Source organism: Dipodomys ordii, unplaced genomic scaffold (assembly GCF_000151885.1).
Source record: "Dipodomys ordii isolate 6190 unplaced genomic scaffold, Dord_2.0 Scaffold2, whole genome shotgun sequence".
Lineage (NCBI taxonomy): Eukaryota > Metazoa > Chordata > Mammalia > Rodentia > Heteromyidae > Dipodomys > Dipodomys ordii.
This window is the reverse complement of record NW_012267218.1, coordinates 28,920,464-28,932,815: the sequence shown is the minus strand read 5'-3', so window position 1 is coordinate 28,932,815 and position 12,352 is coordinate 28,920,464.

Below are 12,352 nucleotides of genomic sequence, written 5' to 3'. Positions count from 1 at the left end.
CCCCCCCCCAAAAAAAAGAAAGAAAGGAAGGAAGAAGGAAAGAAAGAAAGAGAGAGAGAGAGTAGGAAAGGAAAAGAAAGAAAAAAAATGATTCTTACATTAGGGGGAAATTTTAAGAACATACCAAGGAACTCAATCTATTTCAATATTATATTAATACTATATAAAAATAAATGTCAGCTGGATACTGGTGGCTCACACCTGTAATCTTAGTGTCTCAGAATACTGAGATCTGAGGATTGTAGTTTGAAACATCCATGAGACTTATCCCCAATTAACCAGCAAAAGCCAGAAGGAGAAGTGGGCTCAAAAGGTAGAATACCAGTCTTGAAAAAGAAAAAAAAAAAAAAGCCAAGCCAGAGCATAGGGCCAGCACAAAAATAAATAAATGAATGAATGAATGGATGCAAAAAACAAAGAAAAAAATCCATGATCAACCAACTATCAAGATAGGATCAAGGGGCTGGGAAGGTGGCTCAGTGGTAGAGCACTTGCCTTGCATGCCTGAGGCCCTGGGTTCGATTCCTCAGCACCATATAAGCAGAAAAAAGCCAGAAATGGCAAGGATGCCTTTCAAAACTACCCCCCAAGCTGACTCCTAATCCTCCCAAAGCACCCTATCCTGGGGCTTCTGTCAAACTGCTGCCCCTCAGTCTGAGCAAGGCACATTCCTCATACCCTTAGCCCCAGAGAGACCTGGCTTGGGCACTGTGTTGCTAGAGCAATGGCCCACTGGCTTTTGGACCTCCCAGTCAGTCCAAAACAATAACGTTTCCATCTGCTTTCTAGTAGTAGGTGTTAGGTTTTGCTTAATGCATAGCTACTGCATGAGATGACTTGATTATCTCAGCTTTCCAGGCCAAGAAACTGAAGCTCCAAGCATTTAAATAACTTGCCCAAAGTTACACAGCTCCAGGACATTGTAAGTGCATGTGCTTCTCAAAGGAATGGACCAGCTCTGAAACCTGGCTGGCCTCAGACCCAGGACAGGAGAGGTTGGGAGCTCTGTCTGATTCTCTCTAGTTGCTTCTGCTCCTCCATCCCAGAGGCTGACAAGGGGAGGTGTTGTCTTTGGACCTGAGAGAGATTTGTCCTCTCTTCTGGTAGGTCTCCTATCAAGGACCAGTTAAGGCATCAAAGCCTGATTCCTCACAGGGAAATCCCTGGTGCAGTCTGCCCTATCTGACTCACTAGACCCAGGGTGTGAGTCAGACCCCTTCCTTCCCTGGGCTGTGGTAGCCCATGGGGAAACCACACTGACATAAGCCCAATTCAACCACAGGGAGGAGGATGGAGAAAGAAGGAAGCAGACAGCACTGAACAGCTGAGACTGGAGGGGGGGACAAAGAAGGTTAAATAGTCCAGATTCAGGGTGTGTGTGTGTGTGTGTGTGTGTGTGTATGTGTGTGTGTAAAACCCTTCTATTGCTTGAAAAAAATAATTGAACCCAGGGCTTCATGCATGCTAAGTAATATTCTACCACTGGACTATATCTCCAGCCTGCAAACTTTGTCTTGCTCTTTCAGGTAGACAGCAGGTGATTCAGAGTCTGGTGTGAAATTCCACTATTAGAGAGTCATTCCTTTAGCTTTAGAGAAGAGTCTTCTACTTAAGATACAGTGGAGAAAGGTAAAACATGGAGCCTTATTCATATGAATATGATTTATTTGTCCAAATAAATCCAGAGACCAAAATACAAGCTAACAGAGTTGTGTATTTAGAGGCTGGTTCTGACAAACACAGACACTTCCCTCAGGAGTGAGCAGCCAGGAACAGGATGGTCCTGTAGTAAAAGGGTGGCTGAGCAAGTCTAGAAGAGCTTCTTCTACAGAACGGGAAAAGATTTTAAAAAATACTTATGTGGATAAATAAATATTTATAATTCAAAAGCATAACTTTAATGACTGCATAAAATGTCCTCATCTATTTAATTATTTCCATTTCAATTAAATGTCCCTTTTCTTTCTGTTTTTCAAGATAAAGTCTTGCTATATAGTTCAGGCTGTCCTTGAACTCGAAATAGTCCTTCCTGAGTGCTGAGATTATAGACATGTACCACCATACCCAGCTCTAAAATATAATTTTAGATCCACAGATATACATTTTTAAATTATTTTGTGCATGTATGCTGGTTGTGGGACTTGAACTCAGGGCCTAGGTGCTGTCCCTGAGGTTTTTTTTTTTTTGCTCAAGGCTAACACTCTACTACTTGAGTCACAATACACTTCAGGCTTTTTGCTGGTTAATTAACAATATGAGTCTCTCAGATCTGTCTGTCCAGCTGGCTTGATACTGGCAACCCTCAGATCGTAGCTAGCATTACAGGCATGAGCCACTAGGAACAGGCAAGTTTTTTTTTTTTTTTTTTAGTTCTTTATCATTATCACCAAACTGCCTACTAGATGTGTACCATGTCATGTCCCTGTACCAGTGTATGGGAATGCTAATCTCACGGTATCCCTCCAGCACTGAGGATAATATTTTTGGTAAACTGCTGATTTCATCAGAACCAACAGGGGCCATCTCCAGTGGCACTGGCTATGTCATGTTGGCCAGGTGGAGCCCTGCTCCCTGGGTTCCCAGCTGGAGAAGCTCACTCTGGAAGAGACTCAGAACTGGGACTATGCTGAGAAACAGGAAGGGAAAGTTTCAGGCTAGGACATCATTCACAGGAAAAGAGGAGAGGATCCAGGCACTGGTGGCTCACGCCTGTAATCCTAGCTACTCAGGAGGCTGAGAATTGTGGTTCAAAGCCAACCCAGGCAGGAAAATCCATGAGATTTTTTTTTTGTCTGTCTTGGGGCTTGAACTCTGGGCCTGGGTGCTGTCCCTGCACTCTTGAGCTCAAGGTAAGTGCTCTACCATTTGAGCCACAGCGCCACTTCCCCATGAGATTTTTTTTTTTTTTTTGGTCAGTTGTGGGGTTGAACTCGGGCCTGAGCGCTCAGCTCTTCAGCTCAAGGCCAGCTCTCTACCACTTGAGCTACAGCACCACTTCCAGTTTCCTGGTGGTTTAATGGAGAGAAGAGTTTCATGGACTTTCCTGCCCAGGCTGGCTTTGAATCTCAATCCTCAGATCTCAGCCTCCTAAGTAGCTAGGATTACAGGTATGAGCCACTAGCACCCAACCCCCATGAGATTCTTATTCTCCAATTAACTTCCCAGAAAACCAGAAATGGAGCTGACAGAGCTCAGAGACAGCACGCGAACACTAAGTTCAGCCTCATGATCAAGAAAGAAAGAAGAAGCCGGGCGCTGGTGGCTCACGCCTGTAATCCTAGCTACTCAGGAGGCTGAGATCTGAGGATCGCGGTTCATAGCCAGCCGGGGCAGGAGAGACCGTGAGACTCCTATCTCCAATAAACCACTAGAAAACCGGAAGTGGCGCTGTGGCTCAATTGGTAGAGTGCTCGCCTTGAGCTGAAGATCTGAGGGACAGCGCCCAGGCCCAGAGTTCAAGCCCCATGAACGACAAAAAAAAGAAAGAAAGAAGGAAGGAAGGAAGGGGAGGGAGGGAAGGAAGGGGAGAGAGAAGAGCATGAGAACCTGGATATCCAGGACACACCCTGGAGGCACTTAGAAAATGAGCAGAGGATGGAAGGGTCCCTGGGAAGAATGCAAGTGTGAGGCCCTGGGCTTAATCCTCACCTCTGCAAAAATAAGCAAAAAAGCTGGAGTAAAGGCAAAAAAGAAAAAAAAATGGAGAGAAGAAGAAAGAAACTGGTGGTACGGACAAGGCAAAAACCAAAACAGAAGTGTTGCCTAATTCATGGAATTCATTGTTTTATCCAAGAGCATCCATTCAGGTGACATATATACAGCCAGTCATCAACTCAAGACGATTCAACTCATTCAATTTTTCCATGGTGCAAAAAGTAATAAGCATTCAATAAAAAGTTATTATCTTTTCCCTGGCTATGAATATGCAATCTCTCTCTCTCTCTCTCTCTACATACATACATACACACACACACACACACACACACACACATACCACACATACATACATACATACATATATACATACATACATATATACATACATACATATATATATATATATATATATATTTCTGGGGTTTGAACTCAGGGCCTCAAGCTTGCTAGGCAACAGCTCTATCACTTAACCCCCTCTCTCCTTCCTTCTTTCTTTTTTTTGGGGGGGGGTCTGGTCATGGGGCCTGAACTCTGGGCCTGGGCACTGTCCCTCAGCTTTTCAGCTCAAGGCTAGCACTCTACCACTTTAGCCACAGCGCCACTTCTGGCTTTTTCTGCTTATGTGGTGCTGAGGAATCGAACCCAGGGCCTCAGGCATGCAAGGCACACGCTCTACCATTGAGCCACCTTCCCAGCCCTTCTTTCTTTCTTTCCTTTCTCTCCTTCCTCTCTCTTCTTTCTTTCCTTTCTCACTTTTCTTTCTGATAGTCTTGTTACATAGCCCTTGATGATACTCTTGCCTCAGCCCCCCAAGAGCTGGCTTTACACGTGTGTTCTACCCTTGCTACAGTACTTTTTCAATGCTGGGAAGTGCTGGAGAGCACAGCAGCAAGTCGGCCAAGTAGTAACCATGGGGGGAAAGAAAGAATGGATTCTGAACAGTGTTCTTGAGCCGACGTTCGGAAGGTATAAGTGTTAAATGAATTTTCAGTTTAGAATTTTGTTGTTGTTGGTCATGGGCCTGAACTCTGAGCCTGGGTGCTGTCCCTCAGCTCTTCAGCTCAAGGCTAGCGCTTAGCGCTTGAACCACAGTGCCACTTCTGGCTTTTTCTGCTTATGTGGTGCTGGGGAATCGAACCCTGGGTCTACCACTGAGCCATCTTCCCAGCCCAATATTTTTAATATTGAAACAGAACCCCATCATCAATTAGGAAAATCTGGATTCACTCATTCATTCATCTAGCATTTCATTCATTTGTTCCTCCAAGGAGAGCTGCAGCAAGTCTTTCCCAAGTGAACCTTAGGCCAGCTGCTCCTTCCCAACTCAGTACCGAAGACAATGCCAAGGACTGCTTGGCTTAGAACTCCTCCCTGAACATTAACACCCTGAACCCCACCTCTCTGTTCTACCAAGAAAACTCGAAGAACTTGAGAACTCTTCCCATGATGCTTAGGCCAGGACCAGAGTCCAGATTCCCTACTTCACCAGTGCCATCACCCCTTCTAGCTCCCTACAACCCAGCCTGAGAGGAGATGGTCCCTAGCTCAGGAAGTTGGGGGTAAGGGTGGAGCCGGAGCTTGATGACTCAGCCCTGTGAGCCAGCAGAACCCAACCTGTTGGAGATAGATAAGGGCCCCTCCCTTCCATCCCTCCTTCCCTCCCTTTCCTTCCTTCACCCCCTTCTCTGAATATTATTCCTGGAAATTAGGCTTTCCTTTTGAGTCTTTTGGTGCAGGGAAGAGCGCTGCATCAAAAATTTAAGGAGGCAATGGCTCAGAGTCATACAGGTGCAGGATCAAGTAAAAAAGGAGGGACAGCCCGGTGCCCGTGGCTCAGGCCTGGAATCCCAGCTCTAAGGAGGCTGAGATCTGTGGTTCAAAACCAGCGTGGGCAGGAAAGTCTGTGAGACCCTTACCTCCAGTAAGCCACCAGAAAACAGGAAGTGACACTGTGGCTCAAGTGGTAGAGCGCTTGCCTTGAGCTGAAGAGCTGAGGGCCCAGAGTTCAAACCCCATCACCAACAAAAAACAAAAAAAGAGAAGGGACACAAAACCTCTGCCTGGGGACATGTGAGGAACTCCCGATTAGGAGGGGGTATCCTGTGCTGCCCTTTGTGAGTCACTCAGGCATGTCTGCCCTCCTACCATAGAGGCTCCTAGCTGGCTGATTATCAGAACCACGTTCAAGGTGGGCTCCTAACAACGCTCACCAGGCCTTAGGCGGGTTGTTTGGGATTGTTTATGGCATGCAAACACACACACACACACACACACACACACACACACGCACACACACGCTCAGTCCCCAGGTACAAAGCAGGCAGCCTCTGCACAGGACTCCTTCCCTAGGTGCTTTCTCTTAGCACGCAGCTTCTGTTCGTTGCCAAGCCACTCCCTGTAGCACTGAAAGTGTCCAGAAAGCGACTGTGGATGGAAGGTCTTCTGTAGAGGAAGGGTAGTCAGCAGTGCATCCACCCCCAAAAGTTTGTTTTGTTTTGGGGAGCCCTTTATTGGAGCTTGAACTCTGAGCCAGGGCCCTAGCCCTTAGGGTTTTTTTTTTTTTTTGGTTTTTGGTTGGTTTGTCTTGTTTTCCTCAAGGGTTCTTCCCTATCACTTAAGCCAGAGCTCCTCTTCTGGCTTTTTGAAGGTAAATGGAAGATAAGAGTCTCAGGGACTTTCTGCCCCAGCTGGCTTCAAAAGACAATATTCAGACCTCAGCCTGAGTAGCCAGGATTACAAGTGTGAGCCACCAGTGCCTGGCTCCCAGGAGCTTTTCATTGGAGGTCTCCTCATTTTCAGAACTCTCTCATAACCTAGATGGAAATAGCTTAGAAGAAATCTCTTCTGGTGGATCTGAAAGTGAGCCGACTGTGTAAGCTGGAAATCCTGGAGCTTCTCAGTCTCCCTTAGAGAAGAACAGCCTCTCTTGCTGGGGAGAAGTTTCCAGAAGAAGCTGCCCTGGAGTGTCTGCCACTCAGAGGGCTACCATTGGCTTGGGTGAGCTGCCAATCAATTCAGCCTGGCCTCCCACTTGCATGCCGAGGCTGGCATAAAGCATCGGGGTGAGTGGCCGGTGCAGCAGCCAGCCCCGCCCATGAGAAGGGCTGCCAGTTGCTTGGTGCAGCAATTTCAAAAAAAAAAAAAGGCAGTCCTGACCATCCCCAGCACTTCTTAGTTCACAAAGAACTAAGAAGCGTGGGACCTGTTAAAGGTGGCTGTGGACTAACGGGCTTTTCAAAAATGGGAAAATTAAATCTGGCTAAAATCTGATTCTGAGCAGTTTTGCCATTCCCATGCAGGAGCTGCTCTGACTAGGAGTTCCCAAAAGGACCTGGAGTTGTAGAACAGCATGGTGAGCTGTAAGCACTCCACAGGCCAGCAAAGGGGCCAGCGAATTGACAGACTTACCCAGCAGTGACTGAGGGCAAGGTAGTGGAAGAGCCAGGCATCCACAATTTAAGGAGGCAGTGGCCTCAGAGTCACACTAGTGAAGGATCAGGCCCCGCCAGCCCATGACGCCTTAAATGTGGCACTCAGTGCAAAATTCAGTTTCTGTTCCAATGTGAGTGGAAGGTCTCAATCAGGCTAGAGCCTTTGGTTCCTGCTAAGATGCCTGCCACCTTTCTGTTCTACAAGTGGAAGGAAGGTCATCTCATCATTCAGAGCTCAGAAATTTCCAGGTTCCGTTAAAGATAGGATTCCTCTGGCACCGGTGGCTCATGCCTATAATCCCTAGCTACTCAGGAGGCTGAGATCTGAGGATCGCAGTTCAAAGCCAGCCCGGGCAGGAAAGTCCGTGAGACTCTTTTTTTTTTTTTTTTTGGGTCCGGTCATGGGGCCTGAACTCTGGGCCTGGGCCCTGTCCCTCAGCTCTTCAGCTCAAGGCTAGCACTCTAGCTCTTGAGCCACAGCACCACCTCCAGCTTTTTTCTTTTTTTGCTTATGTGGTGCTGAGGAATCGAACCCAGGGCCTCATGCATGCAAGGCAAGTGCTCTACCACTGAGCCACCTTCCCAGCCCCCGTGAGACTCTTATCTCCAATAAACCACCAGAAAACTGGAAGTGACCCTGTGACTCAAGTGGTAGAGTGCTCACCTTGAGCTGAAAAGCTGAGGGACAGGGCCCAGGCCCAGAGTTCAAGCACCACGACTACCAAAAAATAAAAAATGAAGATAGGATACCTGTAACTGAAGAAATGCAAGAAAATAGCAATGACTGTGGATCTGCTCTCGCAAAAGCACCCGTCTGACTCTGGAGATGGGACTAACAAATTCTTAGGTAAAACTGATCCCACTGGTCAGGGAACACCTTGAGTGAAAAAACGTTAGATGATTTTGAGCAAGCAATTCAACTCTTCTAAAAGGAAAGATCTTGAACCCAGGATCAGATGCATAATTTGCAGGACCTAGGGCAAACTAAAAGTATATGCTCTTAATTCAAAATTACTAAGAATTTCAAGACAACAGCAGAACATTAGAAGAAGAAAAAAGTGGAGCCAGGCACTGGTGGCTCATACCTATAATCCTAGCTACTAAGGAGGCTGAGATCTAAGGATTACAGTTTGAAGTCAGCCTGGGCAGGTAATCTCTAGACTCTTATCTCCAATTAACTAACAAGAAGCTAGAAGTGGAGGTGTAGCTCCAGTAGTAGAATGTTAGCCTAAAGCAAAAAAGTTAAGCAAGAGGGAGAGACCTCAGGAATTCAAGCCCCAGTACTGGCAAAGACATATACACAAAAAAGTGTGGGCCAGGGCTGGGAAGGTGGCTCAGTGGTAGAGCACTTGCCTTGCATGCCTGAAACCCTGGGTTCGATTCCTCAGCACCACATAAGAAAAAAGAAAAAAGCCGGAAGTAGTGCTGTGGCTCAAGTGGTAGAGCTCTAGCCTTGAGCTGAAGAGCTGAGGGACAGCGCCCAGGCCCAGAGTTCAGGCCCCACTACGGGACCAAAGGAAAAAAAAAAAAGTGTGGGTCACTCTGGTGGGACTCTGGAGGCTGAGGTAGAAGGATTGGGCCATCAAGGTCCACCGGGGCTAGATAGTGAGACCCGATCTCAAAAAAGCTAACCTAACCAAACCAACCAACTAACCAAAGGAATAAACAACATCATAGGACTCTTAAAGTACAAGGGACCATGTGCAAGGGTCTGAGTCTCAGAGTTGTTGAGAGGACAAAACAAAAATAATGATGTGAAAGCATTTAGCACCAGGTGCATGGTAGGTCTGTGAAAATGTTGATGATCTCATCATGGCCCGGCCCAGCAGCTCCTCTCTGTACGTCTGGACTATCAGACTATAAATTTATGCAGACTAGGGGGAAACTGAGCCTAGGGTAGGAAGTAGAAGCATCAGTGTTGGATGACTGAGGCTACTTGTTGAAGTCATACTCAGACGTCCAGAGAGGGGCTAGAGGGCCTCTCTTTCAGGGCTGTCTTCTATAAAGGCGAAAAGAAAAGGTAACTACAGCAAGGAGGTAACTACATCTCTCCGTATTGCCAGGAAGAGAAGACTATGATGGACTATAATGTGGCATCTTGCCATTAACTAGAGATGGAGTGTTGTAGTCTTTTCTACCTAGGATGGCTTCAAATCCTCCAAGGTCTTAGCCTCCTGAGTAGCTAGGATCACAGGTTTGAGCCACCACCATCTGGCTATCCTTGCATTTTTCTAAGGATAAGGCCCAAAGCTGGAGGCAGGGTCCAGTGGTAGAGCACTAACCTTAAAGGAAGACACTGAATGAGAACATGACGCCCTGAGTTCAGTCACCAGTGCTGGCATTAAACAAATAATTAAAATAATTAAATAATAAAAATAAATGATCGGGCCAGGGATGTGAAGATAAGCAAGCAAGCCTTCCCACCGTGCAGGCCAGAGCCTCCTTTGTGCTCTCCCCATCCTTTCCCTCCAGATGTCACCTGATTGGTTTGGGAAAAGAAATAGGTGGGGTGTCCAGCCTCGGCAAGGAGCCCCAAGGGCTGAGTTAGGCAACTGCTCTCCTATACTGGCCCTTTCCCCTTCCGTCTCTACCTACTCCTCAGACCCACCTCAATAACCCCTCTTCTCACCCCAGTGTGGCTTGGCCCTTAAGTTACCACTAGTTAATAGTGATAATAATATGTGCCATCTTTGGGGTTCTATGCAAAGTAGCCCTATGAGGTGAATGCTATTTTTCTTTCCATTTGTAGGCAAAGAAACTTAACAAGGTTGTGTAGGACTCAGATCAAATGCTGAGCTCTTTAGTGTCTGAGGGATCCCAACATGGTCTACCATGTCCTTAGAAATGATCTCCTAAAGTGTAGACCAGCACAGAGGCCTGGACTCCAACTATCCAGAACTAACTGAATGAGGGAATGAAGGAGACAGAGACATTTTAAAGGGAAGCTTAACTCCTGGTTGCTGTCTGGGTCTGCAGGGCTGGAATATTCTATTGTGTCCTAAGGTACTTCTGCTCAGGATACTACTGGATTCTGGAAAAGGATTTGAATGCAAAAATCTATAACCTATGATGTATAAGTCTTTACAAAATAGACCTATGGCTAACCACCCATGTTTCCCTCAGTCCACCAAGAACATTGTGAGAGAATGATATCTAGGTGAATGAAAGATTCAGGGGCTCTCGGCAAGGACAAATCTGAGTTGGGGCAAGGGGAAATGGAGTATCCTAACCTGCATAGACCCTTCTTTGCTTATCTTTTGTAGCATCAACCCCCTGAGGTTACTTTTACCCACTGTCAATCTGCTTGGGTTATTGTAATAAAATATCATAGATTAGTATTTCTATTGGAGGCCGGGAAGTCCAAGATCAAAGTTCTTGATTCCTAGTAAGGGCTTCTTTCCTACTTTGCAGTTAGCTGCCTTCTCATTCTCACATGATAGAGACAGAAATCTCTTCTGCATGTCTTCTTATAAGGGATCCATATGTTTACAAAGGCTCCATCCCTATGATGTAATTATCTCCCATACCATCACACTGGGGATTAGGGTTTCGATATACAAGCTTGGGGAAAGCACAAACATCCTGTCAATCATACAAGCTGAGTCTATACTCTAGTCTCTAAACCAAGGCAACACAACAGGATTGCGCGTAGCCTCACATTCCCTTCTTTCTCTTCTGCCTCCCAAGCAGCAGCAGCAGGACCTTCCTCCTGGCATGCTCTGTCAGGCCTGGGATCCAGGCTGGTGAGCCTCCTCCCTGTCCCCAACCTAACTTGTTCCCAGGTTGGGCAGTTTCAAGACGCAGGTTCAGTTTCAGGGACACATGTTCAGTTCTGTGTTGTCAAGCACAGCTAGAAGACTTAAAAGTCTGGATGCCCTCCTGCCCACCACCTGTCCAAAATAATGCATGCATACACATGAACATGCACACCCAAACACACATACACACATGCACTCACATGAACACAAGCTCACATTCACCCACACTTACATGCACACACACACACCAAGCTTCCAACACTTCTCTAATTGCCAGGTGGCCCCAGATTGTGTCTTAGTCCAGGAAAGGGATTACAAAGGACAGAAAAACTCCTGGTCTGAAATAAACAGAAAAACAGCTAGTGTCTTCAACCAAATGTCCTTGCTCAAACTGTATGTCTGGAAGCCGGGTGCTAGTGGCTCAATGTCTGTAATCCTAGCTACTCAGGAGACTGAGAACTGAGAATTGTGATTCAAAGCCAGCCTGGGCAGGAAAGTCTGTGAGTCTTTTTTTTTTTGTCGGTCCTGGGGCTTGAACTCTGGGCCTAGGTGCTGTCCCTCAGCTCTTCAGCTCAAGGCGAGCGCTCTACCACTTGAGCTACAGCGCCACTTCCGGTTTTCTGGTGGTTTATTGGAGATAGGAGTCTCACAGTCTCTCCTGCCCAGGCTGGCTTTGAACCATGATCCTCAGATCTCAGCCTCCTGAGTTGCTAGGATTACAGGCGTGAGTCACCAGCGCCCGGCTATGAGACTCTTGTCTCCAATAAACCACCAGAAAACCGGACGTGGCCCTGTGGCTCAAGTGGTAGAGCACTCACATTGAGCTGAAGAGCTCAGGGACTAGCACTCAGGCCCAGGAAGAGCTTAGGGACAGCACCCAGGCCCAGGAAGAGCTCAGAGACAGCACTCAGGCCCAGGGTTCAAGATCTACAACTGACAAAAAAAGCAAGCAAGCAAGCAAGCAAACAAAAAAGCATTCTATGTCTGTACTGTGCATTGACTTTTATATTTGGGTAGTGTGAGAAGCTAGCATGTACATTTTACTTCCTTTTAATTGGAACTGAGCTGCAGAGGGCCAGTGGCTAGCCATGGGCAGATCTAGATCAACAGATACCGCCATGCTTTCCAAATTGAAAATAAGAACCCACAGCCTGGCAACTGGGAGTGAACGTAGAGGGCAAAAAATCACTGAAATGGGAGTTAGGTCAACCATTTCCACAGGAGATGTGTTTAAACTCTTGCTCAGGCTTAGAAACCTTCATTTGGCAGCCATAGTTCCCTGAGTACCTTGGTTTCTAGGTGATCTCTGTGCTCGTGGATTTGTAGTGACTGACGCTACCCTGGGTCCCTTTGAGCACCCTGACTTCTCTGCAGATCCTCAGGGTTCCTCTGCTTTGGGCATCCTTTGTGTGATAAATTACAACTGCCTTAGCCAACCAGTTCTCTGCCCCACTTTTCAGCCTGAATCTTCTGTTAATTTGTATATTTCTGAGACAGTCTCCTTGT